This window comes from Rhinopithecus roxellana, chromosome 19 (assembly GCF_007565055.1).
Source record: "Rhinopithecus roxellana isolate Shanxi Qingling chromosome 19, ASM756505v1, whole genome shotgun sequence".
In the NCBI taxonomy this organism is placed as follows: domain Eukaryota; kingdom Metazoa; phylum Chordata; class Mammalia; order Primates; family Cercopithecidae; genus Rhinopithecus; species Rhinopithecus roxellana.
In genome coordinates, this window is record NC_044567.1 from 37,178,262 (window position 1) to 37,199,224 (window position 20,963).

At 43.6% G+C, this 20,963-nt stretch overlaps 1 pseudogene across 1 annotated transcript; it reads right to left on the reverse strand.

The window, feature by feature from the left end:
- Nucleotides 1–11,828: 11,828 nt before the first annotated feature.
- LOC115894915 lies at nt 11,829–13,089 on the reverse strand (annotated as a pseudogene). The gene has a single exon (XR_004055153.1). The product of XR_004055153.1 is annotated as a eukaryotic translation initiation factor 3 subunit F-like (transcript).
- Between the last annotated feature and the right edge of the window lie 7,874 nt (nt 13,090–20,963).

A 20,963-nucleotide genomic window follows, 5' to 3' on the forward strand; every position in this document is an offset into this window, starting at 1 on the left:
CTCCCAGCTAGGCTACTCAGGGGTCAGGGACACACCTGAGCAGGCAGGCTGTCCGTTCTCAGATCTCAACCTCCGCGTTGGGAGATCCACGGCTCTCCCCAAAGCTGTCAGACAGAGTCGTTCGCGTCTGTACAGGCTCCCGCTACTTCCCCTGTTGGTCTTCAGCTGTGCGCTGTCCCCAGAGGTGGAGACTACAGAGACAGGCAGGCTTCCTTGAGCTGCTGTGAGCTCCACCCAGTTCGAGCTTCCCAGCGGCTTTGTTTACCTACTTAAGCCTCAGCAATGGCGGGCGCCCCTCCCCCAGCCTCGCTGCTGCCTTGCGGATAGATCGTGGCAGACTGCTGTGTTAGCAGTGAGGGAGGCTTCGTGGGCGTGGGACCCTCCCGGCCAGGTGTGGGATATATTCTCCTGGTGTGCCTGTATGCTTACAGCGCAGTATTGGGGTGGGAGTTACCCGATTTTCCAGGTGTTGTGTGTCTCAGTTCCCCTGGCTAGGAAAACGGATCCCCTTCCCCCTTGCGCTTCCAGGTGAGGCGATGCCTCGCCCTGCTTCAGCTCTCGCTGGTCAGGCTGCAGCAGCTGACCAGCACTGATTGTCCGGCACTCCCTAGTGAGATGACCCCAGTACCTCAGTTGAAAATGCAGAAATCACCGGTCTTCTGTGTCGCTCGCGCTGGGAGTTGGAGACTGGAGCTGTTCCTATTCGGCCATCTTGCTCCGCCCCCTTCTGCACATATATTTCATGTTTTAAGGTGTTCTCTTTATGATACAGTTGGCCCTCTGTGTCTGTGGATTCTGCATCCATTAATCATTGAACCCTGGATGGAAAGTATTAAAATATACAACAATTTTAAAAATACAAATGTTAATATACAACTATTTGGATAGCATTTACATTATATTAAGTATTATGAGTAATCTAGAGATGATTCGAAGTATACAGGAGGATGTGTTTAGGCTGTATGTAAATGCTGTGCCATTTTATATGAGGATCTGGAGCATCTGTGAATTTAGGTGTCTGTGGGGGTGTCCTGGAACCACTTTCCCTTGGACACCAGAAGGATGACAGTATTAAGAAAAAACACAAGCTGTTTGATGAAACATCTGGCATGGGAATTTTACCTATTGACCACTGCTCACTAGCAAGGTTAAACATGACTTTGTCATACAAGGCAATGATAACATATTTTGGCATTTATTTAGCCTCTAGTTCCCTCCCCCACATCTCCCTGCAGAATGTTTTCATCTAAATTCGTGGTTCTTCAGTATACGTTAAAATCACCTGGATAATTTGTTGCTGGGCCCTTCTCCAGGGTTTCTGATTCAGTAAGTCAGGTCGGGGCTAGAATTTGCATTTCTGAGAAGTTCCCAGAGCATGCTGATGCTGCTGTACCAGGGACAACAGTTTGGAAACCCCTGTTCTAACCATTTTATCTTCAGGAAAGTTCTGTTGGATAGTAGTATGCATCCAATTATTTTTGCATTGTATATCTAGGGAAAGAAGAAGGCTGGGTGTGGTGGCTCAGGCCTGTAATCCCAGCACTTTGGGAGGCTGAGGTGGACAGATTACTTGAGCCCAGGAGTTGGAAACCAGCCTGGCCAACATAGTAAAACCCAGTCTCTATAAAAATGCAAAAATTAGCTGGATGTGGTGGTGCATAACTGTAGTCCTAACTATGTGGAGGGATGAGGCAGGAGGATAACTTGAGCACAGCAGGTAGAGGCTGCAGTGAGCTGTGATTGTGCCACTGTGCTCTAGCTTGGATGACAGAGTGAGTCCCAGTGTCAAAAAAGGAAAAACAAAACAATACTTTCACATCTACTTAGGGGGAGAGCCAAGACTAAAGCAAGTTATGACTTCTGACTATTTCAGTGCAATCGATAAGTGAGAAAACTCCTGTAAATTTTTTGAGAAGTATTTGCCTAAGGCTTATATGCCGGTTTGGTTCATCTTTGTGTGTGTGTGTGTGTGTGTGTTTAATTGCTATAAATGAATACTTGAGACTGTATAATTTATAAGGAAAAGAATTTTATTTTGGCTCAGGGTCCCTGAAGACTGTACAGTAAGCATGGTGCTGGCATTTGCTTTAGGTGAGGCCTCAGGGAGCTTACAATCATAGTGGAAGAAGGGGATGTCACAATTCACATGGCAAGAGAGGGAGGGAGACAGGGTAGGTGTCACACTCTTAAACAACCAGATCTCTCCTGAACCACCAGAACGATAATTCACTGATCACCAAGCATTAAGTCATTTATGAGGGATCCACCTCCACAATCCAAACACCTCCTACCAGGCCCCACCTCTGGGGTGACAGAGTGAGACCCCATGTGAAAACAAAACAGCCAACAACCAGAGTGAATGTGGAGATAGGAAGGGGTGATAGCGTGTAGACTGCTCTTGAAATGTTTTGCTGGAAGGCCAGATGTGGGTCAGTAGCTTGAAGCAGATGCAAGATATAGGAAGGGATTTTGTTTCTTTGTTACTAAAGATGGAAGACATAGAGGATGTTTTTAAACTGATGATAGTGACTTAGTAAGAAAACTGCAGGACAAGGCTGGGTGCCGGTGGCTCATGCCAGTAATCCTGCACTTTGGGAGGCCGAGGCAGGTGGATCACCTGAGGTCAGGAGTTTGAGACCAACCTGGCCAACATGGTGAAACCCCGTCTCTATCAAACAATACGAAAATTAGCTGGGCATGCTGGCGGGCGCCTGTAATCTCAGCTACTCGGGAGGTTGAGGCACAAGAATAGCTTGAACCCAGGAGGCAGAGGTTACAGTGAGCCAAGATCTTGCCACTGCACTCCAGCCTGGGTGACAGAGCAAGACTCAGTCTCAAAAAAAAAAAAAAAAAAAAAACGGAGAGGAAAAAGAGAAAGAAAACTGCAGGACAAAAGTATTTGAGAGGCTGTGAGAAGACCAGGCTGTTGGCCCAGTTAGTGTTTAATAGGAACTGGGATACTTCCTCTTTGGAGGGGAAGGAAAAGATTATGTAGGTGCCAATTCACGCAGATCTGAGAATCTGATAGTGGGGGAACTAAAAGTAGTTCCTATCTGGTTAGTTGTATTTTGTGAGTAAAATATCAGCTGGATAAAAGGGAAGATGTTGTTTGTTTGTTTATTTATTTATTTATTATTTTTGAGATGGTGTCTTGCTCTGTCACCCAGGCTGGAGTGCAGTGGCACAAAAGGGAGTATGTTATACTTCAGTTGAAGCACGCTCATAGGCCCCAATACAATGTATTTTGATTAAAGCTCTGAACTTTTACAGTTAAGTTCCCTTTTTTCTTTTTCTCTTTCCTTGCCTTTTCTTTTCTTTTTTTTTGAGTGAGGGGAGGGGGGACAGGGTCTTTCTCTGTCTCCCAGTCTGGAGCGCAATGGTGTGATCTCGGCTCACTGCAACCTCCACCTCCCTGATTCAGGCAATTCTGCTTCAGCCTCCTCCCCAGTATCTGGGATTACAGGTGTGCATCACCACTCCTGGCTAATATTTTTTTGTATAAAGTAACTTTTTCTCTCATCAGGCAGCCTTCATTTCAGACATCCCTGAGATGTGTCTAACAGAACACATCCGGGGTTATGTGGAACGGACTTAGAACATGCTAATATTCCAAGCAACATTAGAAGACTTTCCCTCTGATTATTTTTCTGCTTTCAGCTGGATAGTAAACTTGAGAGACGTATTCAGATGTCCTGCCACGTGAAAGGGAATGTTATCAGTGTGATTGAATGAAAATTGCACTATAAAATGAAACCATCATTAGAACTGAAGAGAAAATGCAGGTGGTTTGAGGAGTGGTAAATTAACTTCAAGGCAAGTCTGCATTGCTTGGTATAAATACTACATGGACCCGGGGAATTTCCCACACTGTTACGTCAGCCCTGAGGCTCCCCCTCCACCAGTGAAAGTCGGCTCAAGGAGGTCCTGAAGACAGGACTCTTGGGGGTTTGGCCCTGGGATGCGCGCGGCCCCCTCTCCCACACTGCCCCCTACTGGACCACGGATCCAGCCGTCGCAACAGCTGCAGCAGGAGACCCCCGCCGCCGCGCAGCCGCCATTATTTAAAGGGGATACAGCCTGACTACCAGGAGGGTAGCGCGAGTCGGATCCGCCAATGCACATGTGGGAGGTGCGAGCCTATGCTCCCCTCACAGTGATTCCCACGGTTGTCTTAGACACCGGTCCCCGAGGCTTGGCAAAGCAGGAGCCCTCCGTGGCAGTGCTTGGGTGTCGAGGCAATGAGGCTCCTGCCAGACATCTCCACGGGATCGACAGGAACACCACTGGCTGCCAGTAGTCGAAAAGGGCCGACCAGGATGACGAAACCACTAGTCCAGTCCAAGAGAAGCGGCGCTGAAACCCCACCTCACGCCTGCCGGGACGGTGTTCGGGTGAGCCTTCCCAAAAGTCGTGCTCCGTGATCTCGAAGACAGGTCTGCCTACGTGCCCATGGGCTGCTTTCTCACCCGAGGGTCCTTCTCGTCCACAGCAGAACCCCGCAGCCTCAGGGGTTTCCTGGGGCAGTGGGGTGGTTGTGTTTCGGTGCCGCTGCTGTATGACTCTATGTGTGTGTGTATGTATGTGTGTGTCTCAAATTCTCTCCTCTCTCTATGTCTCTCACCCTCTGTTTCTTTCCCTCTCTCCGTCGGTTTGCGTGTGTGTGTGTGTGGGTGCCCGTGTGCGTGTGTGTGTTTTTAACGTATGTGCCCTGGGCGCCAGAAAGCGATGTCTTTCTTGCATGTCGGCCGGTCTTCGGTGAGCCTCTTTCTGCGTCTCTGCCTGGGCCACGTGGCCGGTTGTCAATCGTTTTCCCGGCCGTTCCGGTTTGGCTTCGCGAAGGCCTCCACCACGCACGGGAGGAGAAGTGTCGCTCCCGGAGCAATTGAAATCTCATCCTCATCCTGAGCGGCCTCTTTTCGAGGATCAAGATGACCACACTCCAGGCAAGGACAAAAGCCAGGCAGGAGCTCATCGTCCTGCAGGAGAGGAGCAGACCCACGTCAAAGAAGATGATGGTATCTTTTCACGGCTCTTCTCGGAGAAATGAAGCCACACCACATTGCAGTCTTGAAGAGGAGGCCGGGAATGGGAGATGGCAACAATCGCTGTCCCTGGAACGCTGGCCTCTCCGGACAAGTCACCCGTTTGGCACCCCGCCCCTTCATGCCCGTGGCGGTGGCACAGTGCTGTAACCGGCCTGGGCTCTGGCCCCTGCTCTGTCCTCCCTCTTGCTCTGTCTCTCTTGTTTCTGAAGGGTCTAGCTGCTTCTCGGTCTGGCTGACTGTCTTCCACGAAGATCACTTCCTAGTCCATCAGGGAGACACTTCGTGGAGATCCGCTCATGATTGTTTCTCTCTCCAAACCTGTTTCTGCTTCATTGGGCAGGTCTGATGACCCTGGAGCTCTTGGCTTCCATGCGTGTCCCAGACAGGGAAGCTACCTTGGTCTCCACGTTTCACCTCATGGGTGGGTGGATTGCCGAGAATGAGCGGTAGGTGGCCGTGACTGGCCTTGTCTCCTAGGACAGGTGCGGTGTGGCGTTTCCTCTGCACCTCCTGCCTTGTCTTTGAGGGACATCCTCTTCTATGTTCCTCGGTGGACTGACTCCCTGAGTCTTTCGGCTGTAACGAATGTCAGGGAACCAACGGAACTGGGCTGGGACTGGGGCTCGGTGCAGGTGAGGTTGTGTCAAGGCTGCCTTGGCATTGGAGGGTTGAGCGTGCATTGAACTTTTCAGAAACCTCTTTGTTCCTCCAGCAGGCTTTTCAGAATGTGGCTTGGACTCATGCAAATAAAAATTTAGGTTTTGAAAGGGCCCCTTTCTCATTGGTACTCTGGGTAACATCGTTTCCACACAACCATATGAAAGAGAAGCCTTATCAAATTTGCTGTCCCTCAGGTCTCGTACAAATGCTTGATAAATGTTCAGGGAAATAAGAAAATGTTTGAAAGGAAGGAAAACAAACACCTGCCCCAGAATAATCATAGATATGTTTGGATACTTATTCATGATTTGCCCCAGATAGAAAATGTTTTTAATCAAAAGGCAAAAGTTATAATGAGGAGGATGATATTGCCTGGGGCAATGTTGAGACAAGTCAGATGAAGATCAAACAAAGGTCCTGAGTCCTTTGGCCCAAATCCCTGCTGGGGACCCAAATACTTTTGATACAGCATCTTGCTACCTGAGGAATGCAAGGAGAATAATACTCATAAGCAAAGAGCCTCTGTTTTCCCATAGGACTGACTGTAACTATGTGAGGAACTGCAACATATTCTACAGTGCTTGATAGGCCATTCCCATCTAACAGGAGCTGTTTGGCTTGTGGATAACAGTTCCAAGATGAACAAACGACATTGTGTTTGATAGCCACTGCTCTTACTAAAGAAGAGTCAAGCAAATGTTTTTATTTTGAGTTATTTATAGTTTAGAAGAATTGGGTAAAGTGTGTTTTTGTGAGCAAATTTATTTTTCTCTAGGTTATCTAAACTTTGAAAGCTGTGATTCTGATTAGGTAACAATATAGTTATTTGCTTAAGTAAGTACATCTTTTATTGTAAAATGGGACAAATGGAGACACTGGTTATTTTACCCAGGCTTTGACTAGAATAACTTAATTTTAGGTAAAATTCCAACAAACCCAACTTAACAGGAGCCTGTATGGCCAAGTAATTGTTTCTGCACTTTAAGTGAATACTCAGGCCGTACTAGTCCCTTCTCACACTGCTATAAAGATATTACCTGAGACTGGGTAATTTATAAACCAAAGAAGTTTAATTGACAGTTCTGCATAGCTGAGGAGGCCTCAGAAAACTTAGTTATGATGGAAAGGAAAGTAGGCATCTTCTTCACGATGTGGCAGGAGAGACTTTGTGTGTGTGTAAAGGATACAATGTCAAACACTTATACAATCATCAGATTTCATGATAACTCACTATCATGAAAACAGCATGGGTGAAACAACTCCCATGATACAATCACCTCCCACTGGGAGGGATTACAATTCAAGATGAGATTTGGGTGAGTACATAGGGTCAAGCCATATCACAAGCCAACCATAAGCCTAAAATTTATTTTTCACACAAATTGTTCTTACTATGACTTCTCTTTAAAAAAAAAGGAGAGCTACAGAGAGAGAGGAAGAGAGAGAGGGGGATTGTTTCAAGGGAAAACATTAATACTTGTTACTAAATGTCAGCTCTGGCTTTTATTTTCTTGAGTACAAATTGAATCATAAAATTTTTCTATTTTGTTTTATTTTATTTTATTTTACTTTAAGTTCCAGAATACATGTGCAGAATGTGCAGGTTTGTTAAATAGGTATACATGTGCCATGGTGGTTTGCTCTACCTATTGACCCATCCTCTGAGTTCCCTCCCCTCACCCCCAACTGCCCAACAGGCCCTGGTGTGTGCTTTTCTGCTCCCTGTGTCCATGTGTTCTTATTGTTCAACTCCCCCCTTATGAGTGAAAACATGTACTGTTTGGTTTTCTATTCCTGTTTCAGTTTGCTAAGGATGATGGCTTCTAGCCCATCATGTCCTTTGCCCACTTTTTTTATTGGGTTGTTTGTTTTCTTCTTGTAAATGTGTTTAATTTCCTTGTAAATTCTGGATATTAGACCTTTGTCAGATGGATAGATTGCAAACTTTTATCCCATTCTGTCATTTGCCTACTCACGCTGATGATAGTTTCTTTTGTGGTGCAGAAGCTCTTTAGTTTAAGTAGATGTCATTTGTCAATCTTGGCTTCGATTGCAGTTGCTTTTTGCATTTTCATCATGAAGTCTTCGCTCACGCCTATGTCCTGAATGGTATTGCCTAGGTTTTCTTCTAGGGCTTTTATGGTTTGGGGCTTGACATTTAAGTCTTATGTTTGAGGTTTTAAGTCTTAAGTTTAAGGTTTAAGGAAAGGTTCCAGTTTCAATTTTCTGCATATGTCTAGTGAATTTTCCCAGCACTATTTATTGAATAGGAGATTCTTTCCCTATTGCTTGTTTTTGTCAGGTTTGTTGAAGATCATATGGATGTATATGTGTGGTGTGATTTCTGAGGTCTCTGTTCTGTTTCATTAGTCTATAGGTCTGTTTTGGCACCAGTACCATACTGTGTTGGTTACTGTAGCCTTGTAGTATAGTTTGAAGTCAGGTAGTGTGATGCCTCCAGCTTTGTTCTTTTTGCTATTCCAAACAATTGGAAAGGAGTGACTTCCCCTTATCTCATTTTATGAAGCCAGCATCATCGTGATACCAAAACCAGGGACACACACACACACACACACAAACTTCAGGCCAATATCCCTGATGAACATTGATGCATAAATCTTCAATAAAACACTAGCAAACTGAATTCAGCACCACATCAAAACACTTATCCACCACAATCAAGTCAGCTTCATCCCTGGGATGCAAGACTGTTTCAGCATTCACAAATAAACATAATCCATCACATAAACAGAACCAAAGACAAAAATAATGTGATTATCTCAATAGATGCAGAAATGGCCTTTGATAAAATTCAAAACCCCTTCATGTTAAAAACTCTCAATAAACTAAGTATTGATGGAAGATATCTCAAAATAATAAGAGCTATTTATGACAAGCCTACAGCCAATATCACAGTCAATGGGCAAAAGTTGGAAGCATTGCCTTTGAAAACTGGTACAAAACAAGGAAGCCCTCTCTCACCATTTCTATTCAACACAGTATTGGAAGTTCTGGCAAGGGCAATCAGGCAAGAGGAAGAAATGAAGGGTATTCATATAGGAGGAGAGGAAGTCAAATTGTCTCTGATTGCAGACAATATGCTGTTATATTTAGAAAACGCCATAATCTTGGCCTCCAAACCCCTTAAACTGTTAAGAAACTTCAACAAAGTCTCATGATACAAAATCAATGTCCAAAAATCACAAGCATTCCTTTACACCAACAATAGACAAGCAGAGAGACAAATCATGAATGAACTCCCATTCACAATTGCTAAAGAAATGAATAAAATACATAGAAATACAGTTAATAAGGGATGTGAAGAACCTCTTCAAGGAGAACTACAAACCACTGCTCAAGGAAATAAGAGGACGTAAACAAATGGAAAAACATTCCATCCTCATGGATAGGAAAAATCAATACTATAAAAATGGCCATAATCTCCAAAGTAATTTATAGATTCAATACTATTCCCATCAAACTACCACTGACATTCTTCACAGAGTTAGAAAAATATACTTTAAATTTCATACAGAATCAAAGAAGACCCCATATAGCCAAGATAATTCTGAGAGTCCTGAAAATTTTCATAGTTACAATAATCTTCTAATGAGTGTAAGATTATCATGTTTTTCATATTTTCAGTTAGCGACCTAATAAAATAAGGTATTTTTTCTCTTTTGGCACACAAATACTCTTCTGATGGTCAAAATATTAACGTTATTTATCTCTCCTTGTCTCTTTTCAAACGCAACAAGAATCATGGCGTTGTGAAGACTAGAGATGCAAATCTCCCTCATTTGGCATCCCACTGGACCCAATATGTTTTTCATTGCAAATGTCCTACTGCTACAACTATGCAAAGACCCTCCCTCTAGGCCCAGAGACTGTTGCAGAAGAGATGAGTGCATGAGATTGTAAGGGCTGGTTTTGAGGGATACAGTTAGCTCAGACCCTCCAAATCAAGGAGGGTACACAGGTGCCTAAACAGCTTGTAAAACAAAGAACTTTGCTTTCTCAGCTATTATGTGGCACCTTTTTATCCACCCCAACCATAAAAAATGTACTGCTTCCTGGAATTAAAAGAAAATAATTATTAAGAGGATAAAGTTACCTCATGACCAAGCCTCCTGGGTATACTACTCCCAGTTATAAGTTTTGCAGATATATATATTTAGATATATAAATTTATTTTTTAGAAAAATGCTTATGTTTTGTATAGTTAATCACCATAAGTCTGTAATTAAAACCAAGATTATAGTAGCTCAATGCATAGAAGTTAAAGAAAAGTCAATTTTTGTAAACTCACCATTGGCTTTTTGCTTTTGGCTCTTTACTTTAAATAAATCTTTTAAAGGGTAATGAATGCCTGTCCGAGTCCATTCCTATCCAGCCTAGAACACTTACTTGTCTGTAAGTCTTTTCACTTTAAGTCCCTCCACTATAGGGAGTCTCACTGAAGGACAGGATGGACACAGGGCAGGCAGCCATGCCACCCAAGCAGTGCTATGGGAAAAAAAAATTAGTAGCCATTGATGTTGACTCTGGCAAATATTAGCCATAAGGGGAAGAATGTAAACCAAAAATAAAATTCTCAACCATCTGAATGTACCCCTCCTCTCGTGCATAGGGATTCTGGAGTGAACCTGAAAATCTACTTTAGGCCATGATGGACATGTCTCATTATATTTCTCCAGCATTAACATCAACACAGACCTTAAGACATCAACATCAGACCTAAGAGTCTGATCAGAAACATTTAACGTCTATTTTCAGCCGGGCACAGTGGCTCACACCTGTAATCCCAGCACTTTGGGAGGCCGAGATGGGTGGATCACCTGAGGTCGGAAGTTCGAGACTAGCCTGGCCAACATGAAGAAATGCTGTCTCTACTATAAAATACAAAAGTAGCCAGCCATGATGGCACACGCCTGTAATCCCAGCTACTCAGGAGGCTGAGGCAGGAGAATCGCTTGAACCAGGGAGGCAGAGGTTGTGGTAAGCCGAGATCATGCCATAGCACTCCAGCCTGGGCGAAAAGAGCAAGACTCCATCTCAAAAAAAAAAAAAAAAAAAAAAAGAGCAAAAAACAAAAACAAAAAACATCTATTTTCTCTGAAGCCTGCTACCTGGAGGCTTTATCTGCATGATAATATCTAGGTTTCTCCAACCCCTTATCTTAACCCAGACATTCCTTTCTACTGATACTAACTCTTTCAACCAATTGCCAATCAGAAAATTTTAAAATCTACCTATAACCTGGAAGTCCCCACTTTGAGTTATCCTGCCGTTCCAGACTGAAACAATATATACCTTACATGTATTGACTGATGTTTCATGTCTCCTTAAAATGTGTAAAACTGGGCTGTGCCCTGACCATCTTGGGCACATGTCCTCAGGGTCTCCTGTGGGCTGTGTCATGGGCCATTTGTCCCTTATATTTGACTCAGAATAAATCTCTTCAAATATTTTAGAGTTTGACTCTTTTTGTTGACCAGTCACCTCCTAGTAAGTTTAGGAGCAGGGATCTGACAGCAACCAAATCGTGCTTAGAAACAGCATTCTCTCATCCACTGTCCCTAGGCTCTGCAGAACTTGGCCAGGGTCCTGTTATCCATAACCCAAGGAAATGGGAAGGAGTCATGAGCTCTTGGGCTTTCTCATTCTCTGAAAATGGGCAATTGAAAACTAGCTTTGATTTTGTTTATAAGTATAAATATATGTCACACTTCTAAGCAAAATCAAGTCTAGTTTCAAATGTGTGAAAGGAAAATAGAAACTTGGGACCCCATATCACTCTGCCAAAAGGAGAAAGTTAAGCTGAAAGCTGAGTCAAGAGAGAAGCTGACTTTGCTTTTGCTCCTAAGCTCACCCTTCCTCTTTCCCCTCCAGCACTCTCTTCCCCTTTAAATATTGAAGCCTCAACATCATCTTTGGAGAAAGGCACAGACTACAGATTGTTTCTATGATTCTGTGTTTTTTCCTTCCAACTGTCCCTAACCTTGGCAAAATACACTTCTAAATTGATTGAGACCTGTTTCAGATACTTACTGGTTTATGAATATTAGAAGCAGTTTGTGTTCTCAGCATGTGTGTGTGTGTGTGTGTGTGTGTGTTTTATTTTTTACAAAAGGTAGGCTATGTTTATTAGAGTCACACACAGTTGACTGTCTCAGTGTGACTCAAGACCACAAAAAACCCATTTCTCCTTCACTTCTGAGTCCTGGGTTTAAGACCTATACCAGCAGGCATACTGCTTGGCGTCCATTCACAGGTTTACAAGTTTTTCACTGAGGGCAATCTGTGACTGTGTGAGGTTGGCCAGGTAGGTCACCATCAGCAGGTCATTGATGTTGCTGTTGAGCATGGTCTCGAAGTCATCGGGAACTATTTTGGGTACTTGGTTAACCAGGCTCATCAGGAAGCGGCCCACAGTATTGTCAGCTGACACCTTTCCAGACAGTACATCCTCTGCATATTGCAACACTGTGCTCAGGGCATCCTGGATGCGAGCTGATGCCCCTCCTACTTGCTGCAAGTCACTTGAGAGTCCAATCACTCTGTTGGGGCTAAAGCAGGTCTTCATGATCAGGTCAACTCAGATGCGTTCAGTGTCGTAGTATGCGTATTTCACTGTCAGAGGTGTGAACATCACTCCCATGGTCCTCCCAGGGACACCCATTAAAGTACTGACATAGGCTTTGATGCTCATGCGGCTGTTCTGGAGACTTGTGTCCACAGTGAGGTGGATGGGGTTCGGGGCCTCTCGGCTGTAGTACTCATGGATTAGCACAGAGTGCTCTGTGATGTCATGGCCTGTAGCGTACCAGCCCAGGATGAGCTCATTTGGATAAACTTTTTTATGCAGTTCATACATGTTCTTAGCAAATTCCATGTCAACAGCCACTTCATCTTCTGACTCATTGTGTGGCACTGAAAAGCAATTGGTAACCTCCACTGAGTGCTTGTCGACAGTTCCCAACAGGGTCCCGATAACTCGGGCAGCACCCTCATTGCGTCTCTCGTAGCTGTCCACAATGGAGGCCAAAATGACTGGGTGCAGCCTGACCACGCGGCCGCCGGGGAAGGGCCCTGGGAGAGCAGGACCACAGCGAGCGGGCGCTGGGGTCTGCGCTGGAGCTTGCGCTGAGGCCGGGGTCTGGCCAGGAGCGGCAGTTGTAGCCGCTGCTGCCGCAGGGTCTGAGGATGCCGCTGGAGCCGCAGCGGGAACCAGAGCCGCAGCCGGTGCTGGCGTTGGCGCTGGGACTGAGGCGGAGGCCGATGCTGGTGCCGCCACCGGGGCTGCGGCTAGCGTGGCCGGAGGAGCACTTGCTGATACCACCGGTGTGGCCATCTTGTCGAGAAAGAAGGAGGCAGGAGCGGAAATGATCATGTGTGTTTTTACAGCTATCATTTGTTATCCAAACTTTTACTATCATGTTCAATAATTGAATAAAATCAGATAACTTTTTAGGTGAGTCCCTGTCTATATAAACTCTTGCTATTCATACTGGAGCTACATTCATTTGGATAGTGCTCTCCCTCCTGAGTCAAGCTCGGTGCTTGACTCTCCCTATCCAAATCAGAAGCCAAATACACTTGGAAGGTTCCGGCAGTCAGTGTCCACAAAACACGCACCAAGCTTTTTGTTTAGCCATCTCTAGTTATCTCTAGTGGGTGTAATAATGAGAGATGTTTACTTTTCAAATACATTGCTGTGGGGTTTTAAGTTTTACAAGCATGTTTACATAACTAATTTTTATAAAATACACCTGTTGCTGGATACTGCTTGTCCCTATCTTGATAACCATCACCCAGATTTGCAAAGGAGGCCTTGCTCAAATATTTGGAAACTAATGCCCTCAGAGAGATGTCCACAAGCCTTGTTCCTCTCGTTCCTGTTTAAAGATTGTGATGTCATTGGATCTTTCCCTAGGGTGGCCCCTGGTTTGCCAGGCTGGACACTCCTGTGTTGAAGATGCATCGACTCGTGTACTGCATGAATGTTTTAGATTTTACTGTGAAGCAAATAATTCACTCCTCAGACCCTCAGTCACCCAAGTCCACAAATTGACTTGAGGTTCAGCTTCTCTGGTCCAAACTGGGACTTATCTGACCCTGACAGGAGATAACTTCAGTAGGGACTTTCCCTAATAACGAGCATGCACGCTTCAAATTGGCTTGCCCTAAAGGTAACATTTTCTCACTATAATGGTAAAAAACATACCCCTGGGTGGTGATTTCAGACATTAATAAGACATGTGATATGTGTACTAGCAGGTATCACCACAGAGCATGTGCGCCCAGGAGACCACCCAAAACATGCTTGCTAGTAACACCCCTTCACAACCCCTTTCATGAATAATCATATAAGACCCTCATAAGGGAGCTTCCCCAGCCGATCAGCGCTGTCTCTTTTTCCAAGCAGCCCACTCTGACTTGGCTTTCAGAGTGTACTCTCTCTTTAAATGAACTCTGCAGCTGCTTCACTGTCACTACTTACTTCTTGGCTGAATTCTTTCCTCCAAGAAGACAAGAACTGAAGACCTCACACCTCCCGGTAACATTACCAACTCTTTCTCCTTTTTCTCTGGAGCTGGTGCTCAGATGGTGAGAGCCCTGTGCTAATGGTCCCAGGGTGGGAGCCTGTTTGCCCCTGTCTGGTCCTCAGCAATATCCTTGGTCAGCTGCCTGGCAACAGTTGTCGATTACCAGAGGGAACAAGTGATCAGCACCAGAGTCGATCACTTCACAGAGGAGCTGAAGTGGACGGGGTCAGCTCAGGTCTCCTGGACCAGGGCAGGAATATCCCATGATGGCAGGTCAATGTCTTCACTACCTTGAAGGCACCTCTTCATAGACTGCAGGGATCATTAGGTAAAAATGCAGCCTGTTGATTTTTACACCTTGCTGAAAATCTTTGCTAATAGCAATCTGTTAGCTGTGACAGTTACCATTGTTTTTTATTTTTCGTTTTGTTGCTTATTACTGAAGATATTCTACAGAGCTTTAAAGCCTCCTGCAGTAAGAAACTAGTCAAGAAACACACTGTTTGGAGAAAGGAAAATTACCCACAATTCTTGTTCTCTAAGGTGCGTGGTTATCATTCCAACAGCCGTTCTCAGCAATGAACTGAGGACCCTCAGATGTGTTTAATTCCCTTAGTATTTTAATCCTCTCCTCCACTCTCAATTGCCACTTTTCCCATGAATGTGGGGAGAGGGGTTTGGAGGGATGTCTCCTGTCTTGGGTCCACAGATTTTGAAGTTCAAGTCAGAAGCTCCAGTGATTGCCTGTGTGTAGTAGTCAGGGGGTGAGACAGATGTGGGGTTAGTAGTCTTTCCTTCTCTGTACCTCTGGCAGCCTCTCTCCTCAAGTTGGGGCTTCATGGAGTCCCGGAACTTTGAACCTGAAGTAGTGTCAGCAGCCATGCTGCAGCTGGAGTCAGGCCAAATGTTGGTCTTTCTCCCTCGTGACTGGGATGCTTGGAAGAGCCAAATGGGCGGCTTGGAGAGCATGTACTTGTGCAACTCAAGGGTATCTTGAACCACTTCATTACAACTGTGTGTGTGTGTGTGCGTGCGTGCGCATGTGTTGGGAGGATGCATAACAGCTTCAACGAGGGGTGATTGACATATAACAGAAGGACTTGTGCACCCGTGAAACCATCACCATTATCAAGACAGCGAGCATGTCCATCCCCCATAGATTTTCTTGTGCTCCTTTGTGATCCCTTCTCCTGCCTTTCCTGCCATGCTCCATCCCAAGCAACCACTGATCTGCTTTCTGTCACAATATATAGATCAGCAAACTACTTATAATACCAGTTCTAACTTCATCAGGTGTGGGAGAAAGAGAGATCAGACTGTGACTGTGTGTACCGTAGAAAGAAGTAGACACAAGAGACTCCATTTTGTTCTGTACTAAGAGAAATTCTTCTGCCTTGAGATGCTTTTAATCTGCAACCCTAGGCCCAACTCTGCTTGCAGAGACATGTGCTGTATTGACTCAAGGTTTAATGGATTAAGGGCTGTGCAGGATGTGCTTTGTTAAAAAAGTGCTTGAAGGCAGTATGCTTGTTAAAAGTCATCACCATTCTCTAATCTCAAGTACCCAGGGACACAATACACTGCGGAAGGCTGCAGGGACCTCTGCCTACGAAAGCCAAGGCATTTGGCTTGTTTCTTGGACAAGAACAAGGCATATTGTCCAAGGTTTCTCCCCATGTGATAGCCTGAGATATGGCCTCATGGGAAGGGAAAGACCTGACCGTCCGCCAGCCTGACACCCATAAAGGGTCTGTGCTGAGGAAGATTAGTAAAACAGGAAGGCCTTTTTGCAGTTGAGTTAAGACGAAGGCATCTGTCTCCTGCTCGTCCCTGGGAATGGCATGTCTCGGTATCATACGTTCTATTTACTGAGATAGGAGAAAACTGCCTTATGGCCGGAGGTGAGACATGCTGGTGGCAATACTGCTCCTTAATGCACCGAGATGTTTGTGTAAAGTCAAACATAAATCTGGCCTACGTGCACATCAAGGCACAGGACCTTTCCTTAAACTTATTTATGACACAGAGATCTTTGCTTACATGTTTTCCTGCTGACCCTTTCCCCGCCATTACCCTATAGTCCTGCCGTATTCCCCTCTCCGAGATGGTAGAGATAGTGATCAATAATTACTGAGGGAACTCAGAGACCAGTGCCAGTGCGGGTCCACCGTATGCTGAGTGCCGGTCCCCTGAGCCCAATTTTCTTTTTCTATACTTTGCCTCTGTCTTATTTCTTTTCTCAGTCTCTTCTACCACCTGATGAGAAATACCCACAGGTGTGGAGGGTCAGGCCACCCCTTCAATCAGGCAAATACTTTCTTTTTGTAAGTTGGGCTTTTCATTGTGTGTTCAACATTCTTGATTCAGAAAGAGTGAGAGAGAAAGGCTGGTGTGGGCCCCTCCTGGGAGGCCTGGCCCTATCCACAGCTCCAGCGTGGCTCACATGCCCTGGAGCCCTTGCCCACAGGACAGCCCTGACTGCCCATCCACAAGCTTTGCCGTGTCTGCCATTCCTGGGTGGGATCTGTACAGTTCAGAACTTTCTTCCAGTCTTTGCACCAAAATAACAAATGCCAGAGACAGTACATTTTGAGTCAGTGGTTCTGCCCTCACCTCTAGATGCCTGTAATACTGAGCTGCTAAGCAAAATGTCCCTCCCTTCTTGCCCTTTCCTTGGGGCCTCACCCCTCATGCTCTGCTGTTCCTCACACAGGATCTGTCTTCTATCTGCTCCTCTCCCACCTCTTGCAGTCCCTGGACCCCCATGGCAATACAAACAGACTCTTCTATATCCTCAGTCCATTGCAGGACCACAGCTCTGACCTGGCTCTCCTCCGTTTTCCAAGTCCTGCACCTGTGGAGTTGGGAATTAGCACCCACCCGACCCCATTGTGGCGTCAGGCCCACCTCCCCAATGCAGGAAGAGCTCCCGATGTTGGGAAGCTATGGCATTTTTCTGCACACATATCACATCCTGGCCTGGGAAAATGATGATGATATTTTCTCACAAAATAGACAATAACATCATGAAAGTGCCTAGTTCTTTTTCTAGCATAAAATATATATCATTTTTCAGGTTGGTCTTTAGCAAGACCAACATTTGGCCTGACTCCAGCTACAGGAGTTTAGTAAGCATATGTAGATTTTAAAAGCTCCTCAGAAGGCAGGTAAAGATTTCTTCAATAGAAAAAAAAACTACCCCAAAATGAGAAGATCAATACATTGGATGATAGTAAAACTAAGAAATTCAATAAGAGAGGGAAAAGATAAGTCACAAATGGGAAATATATTTGTCACAAATATAACAGCAAAGGACTCACGTCCAGAGTGTAAGGAGAATTTCTACAAATAAAAGAAAGAATCCAACACACAAATGAACAAGAGAAAGGAATAGGAACTTCATTTTTTAAAAAAAGAAAGGGCTGGGCACGGTGGCTCAAGCCTGTAATCCCAGCACTTTGGGAGGCTGAGACGGGCGGATCACGAGGTCAGGAGATCGAGACCATCCTGGCTAATACGGTGAAACCCTGTCTCTACTTAAAAATACAAAAAACTAGCCGGGCGACGAGGTGGGCACCTGTAGTCCCAGCTACTCAGGAGGCTGAGGCAGGAGAATGGCGTAAACCCGGGAGGCGGAGCTTGTAGTGAGCTGAGATCCGGCCACTGCACTCCAGCCTGGGTGGCAGAGCAAGACTCCATCTCAAAAAAAAAAAAAAAAAAAAAAAAAAGAAAGAAAGAAAAGAAAAAAGGAAAAGGAAGTAAGGAAAGACAAATGATCATCCAAATGGCTAGAAAGCATATAAAAATGCCCAACCTTATAAACCATCTGACAAATGTTATCCACAATGAGAAGCCAATACACACCGACCAGCATGGCTAAAATTAAGAAGACTGTTAATACCAAGTGTTGGTGAGAATATGAAGTATCTGAAACATTTATACAGTGCTGGTGGAAATGTGAAATAGCACAGCTACTTGGGAAAATTCTTTGGGAATACTGCTAAAGGTGAGCACCCCTATGATCCTGAATTCCCACTCCAATGTGAAAACCCAAAAGAAATGCATCCTGATAGAGGCACTCTTCATAACAGCCCAGTGTTAATCACAGAAGAATGGACAAATATATAATATACAATAGAGTTTTTATGGTAATGAAAATAGATTAGTAACTGCCACACACAGTTGGTGAATTTCACCAACATAATGCTGAGTGAAAGAAGCCTGATACAAATGAACGTGTGCTGCACTATTTCATTTCCATGAAGCTCCAAAACCAGCAAAATGAACCTATAGTGTTACAAGTCAGCATAGTGATTATCTTAGTGTTTGCATGGGAGCTCTGGTAATTTTTTTATTTCTTGATCTAAGAGCTGGTGTCCCAAATATGTTCACTTTGTGATAATTCATCAGTCTGTTTTCTTGGGATTTGTGGCTTATCTGTACAGATAAACTTCAGTTAAAGAAATCATTCAACTCAATGACAACAACAAAAAAACTTGATATTTTAACATTTTGTGGAGTGTTTATTATGATCCAGTCAGGGTACTAAGTACACTATTTTATTTGATCCTTATAATAACTTAAACAACTTGATTTAAATATGGGCAAAGGACTTGAGAAGACATTTCTCCAAAGAAGATATACAAAAAGCACGTGGAAAGACACTTGAAATCATTAGTCATCAGGCAATGCAAATCTAAACCATGGTGTTATACCACTTCACACATGTTAGAATAACTATTATCCAAGAATAAAACATAACAGAAAATAATAAGCATTGGCAAGGATGTGGAGAAATTGAAACTCCCAGGCATTGTTGGTGGGAATGTAAAATGGTACAGCCACTGTGGAAAAGTTTGATGGCTCCTCAGAAAACTATACACAGAATTAACATAGGATGCAGCAATGCCACTTTTGGGTATATACTCAAAACAATAGAACGAAACACATAAAGAGACCTGTTCATAGCAGTATTATTCAGAATAACCAAAAGGTGGAAGCCATGTTAAGTGTTCATTGACAGATGAATGGATAAGCAAAATGTGGTATATCCATACAATGGGATATTATTCAGTTTTTAAAAGGAAGGAAAGTTGATACATGCAGCAACATAGATGAATCTTCAGGATATTGTGTTCAGTGAAATAAACCAGTCACAAAAAGACAAATACTATAATATTCCAATTACATGGATACCTAGAATAATCAAATTCATACAGACAGAAAGTAAAATGGTTGTTGCCAGGCCCCAAAGCCAACATAAAGCAGTGGTTGTGGACAGCTTCATTTTCAGCTGAACTTGACTGTATGTTATACTGAAACCAGGGTAATCTGATGTCCATTACTCAGAGCCAGTTAAGACTTTTGTTTCTGGTGACCTGGGAAACTGATGGTGCTTTTCAGACATACCAGGGATAACTCTTATTTCCCAAATGGATTGGCAGATTGTTGTGGGTTCCAGGTCTTTGATGAAATGGATTTAGACACAAATAAATAGCCTGCTGGGATTTTGATTGGGATTGTAGTGAATCTATATTGAATTTGTGTTTTAAGAGTGTAACATCTTACCAATATTGAGTCTTCTCACTCAAGAACAAGATATATCTCCTCATTTATTTATGGCTTCTTTAATTTATCATAGCAATATTTTGTAGTTTTCAGTGTACTGGCCTTTTACATTTTTGTCAGATTTGTTCCTAAGTACTTTACATTTTTCAGGCTATTGTAAATGTTGTTAATTTTTCATTTTAATTTCTTTATTTTATTTTTTTACTTCACAAATACAAATTTTATCTATTCATAGTATACAATATATTTTGCAATATGTATACATTTTGGGATGGCTAAATCCAACCAATAACATACACATTACATTTTAATTTTGAGTTACAAAACTGTCATTAAATGATTTCTGTACATTAATATATCCTGAAACCTTGATAAACCCACTTATTAACTTCTTGTAGATTCTACTGAGTATCCTACATAGACAATGATGTCATCCATGAGTAATGACCATTGATGTCTTTCTTTCCCACCTGAATGTCCTTTATTTCTGTTTCTTGGCTGATTGCACTGTCTAGAGCCTCCAATACAGTGCTGGATAGAGGTGGTGAGGGCAGGCATCCCCAGTGTGTTCCTGATGTGAAGGGGAAAGTATTCAGTCTTCCACAATCAGGTGTGATGCTAGCTGAAGGATTTTTGGAATTGCCCTTCATCAGCTTGAGGGAGTTCCCTCTATTCCTAGTTTTCCTCAGCTTTTATCAAAAATGGATGTTGGATTTTGCCAAATGCTTTTTCTGTATTGATTACGGTGATCACATAATTTTTTAGTTTGTTTATGTGGTAAATTACATTGATTTATTTTTTATTCTTAAATCAACCCTGCATTCCTAGGATAAATACCACTTGATTATGATGTGTTACATTTCTATTATATTTAGGATTCCATTTGCTAAACTTTTGCATAGAATTCTTGCCTTATGTTCATGAGGAATATTGGTCTATAGTTTTCTTTTCTTCTAATATCCTCGTCTGGCAAGGGTACAAGGATAATTTTGGCATCAGGGTAATGCTGACTTCATAGAATGAGTTGGGAAGTATTTCCTCCTCTTCAGTTTTTTGGAAGAGTTTGTGAAGTATTGTTATTACTTCTTCCTTAAATGTTCGGTAAAATTCACTACTGTCACCATCTGGGCCTGAATTTCTT